Below are 2,342 nucleotides of genomic sequence, written 5' to 3' on the forward strand. Positions count from 1 at the left end.
AGCATTATGATGGAGGATTAAAAGACAAAATAACACGTTATCATGATCAATGATGTGTGAGATTTCATGCTACATTAGTGGAATGTGAAATCTGCTTTAATCTGTGTGTGTGTGTGATATGTGCTCCATCATTAAACATTGAACTCTTATTTTGATCAATTGTCAATAGCATTACCGAGATATTAACCTTAAAATTCATAAATTCTTAAAAATGATTTTATTACTACACTGCTCCACACCACTCCAAAGATTTTCTCCTAAATTTAAACTAGAGTTGATTTTATTCTTTCATGTTATATTTAGACAGTTTTATTGATATTAGTACCAATAAGTACTCAAACAGATAATTATCCAGCAACTGTTAAAATAAGTCCTTGACATTACTACTAGAAGCAACATAGAATATATTTTACAATTTAATCTGAATTCTAATGTAAATCAATTTAAAAAGTACAAATTTTAGTAATATATATTTATTATTCATTCTTAAAATTCATCAATAATTCTTATTTTCCCATCAAATGCATGAATTAACTTTAAGAGTACCACATTTATCAGATTTATCTTGATTCATAATTCAAGAGACCTCATTACCTGTGAAAAATAAACTGAAATGACTTTATAATGTGAGTGCTATGACTTTGAACTCTCCCAAATGTCACACTGCAGAATTTTTTTAAATGTCTTCACTGTTCAGCAGAACATATCAAACTCATTTCCGTCCAGCGGGCATGATGGACCATTCTGAATCCACAACCACGCATCTCTCATCTTTGGTATTTCCAATTATCTCCCTGGGCCTAAATAACTAATTGATGTGTGTAGTAACCGTGGTTACAAAGCTTTATCCGGAGTATTTTGGCTTGAAGTCGTGTGGACATACCTCACTGGTTATTAGAGCTGTTAAATTGGAGTTCAAATATGACACTACTGAGTAATACGTTACTGCACATGTGTGCAATGAATTATGGGATACAACTTTCCATTGTATATAATGGAAAATTAATATCACACCGGAAGCCTCTAATTTAAAGATATTTTTTTAAATGTTTCATCAATATTAAAGGATTCATATTAATAAATAAATAATTTGTTCACACTATGTCACTAAGCAAAACTTTAAGATAGGAAGAAATATTTTTTCGCCATAGAAACCAGTGCAGTTACTTATTTCAAACTCCTGTTTCTCAAAAAATCGTCCGTTGACCACATTTTTTTTTTCATTCGCAGTATCCTAATGTCGTTAATCCATGACAATGAAATGATAAAAATCTACAATCTTCTATTTAGCTGAACCTTCTTAAAAGAACCCATGATGCCTCTCATCCATCTGCAAGTCACGCAGATGGGAAACTGTGATTTACCTGTCTACTTTTAAAAGGTTACTGTCAGTGGAGTCATTGTTGCAGTAACATGGGGTTTATGAGCGGAACACTCACTATGTCTTTCCTCAGGGCATAATAACAATTAATGCATATAATAAAACTAGCTGGATCTGGGTTGTCATGTCAGAATCTGACCCACAAAGTGGACTACAAATTATCTCTAATTAGCAACACACTCTGATTATGCTACTCTGACCATTTACAGTATGAAATTTACCTGTTGTGTGGTGAAAGATATCTCCGACGCATTTTGATGTATAAATGATAATTCTTCATTTCCTTAATATTGGGGAAGGTTTTTGTGATCAGAGTAAGATTGTAATATGTCATTGAGTTTATCAGAAACATAAACATGTTCTTAAAAGTTTTTTGAACGTACGACAAGGAACCTTTGCTTGTACTCTGCATGTAGTGAGAGGTAAACACTCACTGATGGTGGTGGTAATAACAAAAGTTACAAACAGTATGGGCGTGTATATTTCTGAAATGTATTGCCTCATACATACTAGCTGTCATCCAAGTGTTGATTTTCAGGTGTAGTGGCGTGGTACTACTGTAAAATACTTTATTTTAGCTGGAATTAATTTTCGCTGAAAAGACTTTGTGTGTGTTTTGTATGGAATTTATTTTCACTGATTTTTGGTGAGTTGAATGTAAAATATAGGGAAAAAAAAGGTATATTCGCTGGATTTGTATTTTTCACTGAATCACTTCTTCAGCGAAAATTAATTCCAAGCGAAAATAAAGTATTTTACATAACTACAAGTAAGATGAATACGTAGACCTCAGAACTCGATAAGCTCAGTGTAATTGACTAGTTCTGTGTGAAACCGTCTAAACATGCATAATCTACCAGCGCGAGGTGTAGACGTGTTGAATACTTCAATAGTTATTCACTACTCAAAAGCATCAAGAAGGCAGTCATTCATTTATTTTTAATCACTACATTTATTTTTT

The sequence above is a fragment of the Saccoglossus kowalevskii genome, chromosome 12 (assembly GCF_978046115.1).
Source record: "Saccoglossus kowalevskii chromosome 12, keSacKowa6.1, whole genome shotgun sequence".
Taxonomy (NCBI): Eukaryota; Metazoa; Hemichordata; class Enteropneusta; family Harrimaniidae; genus Saccoglossus; species Saccoglossus kowalevskii.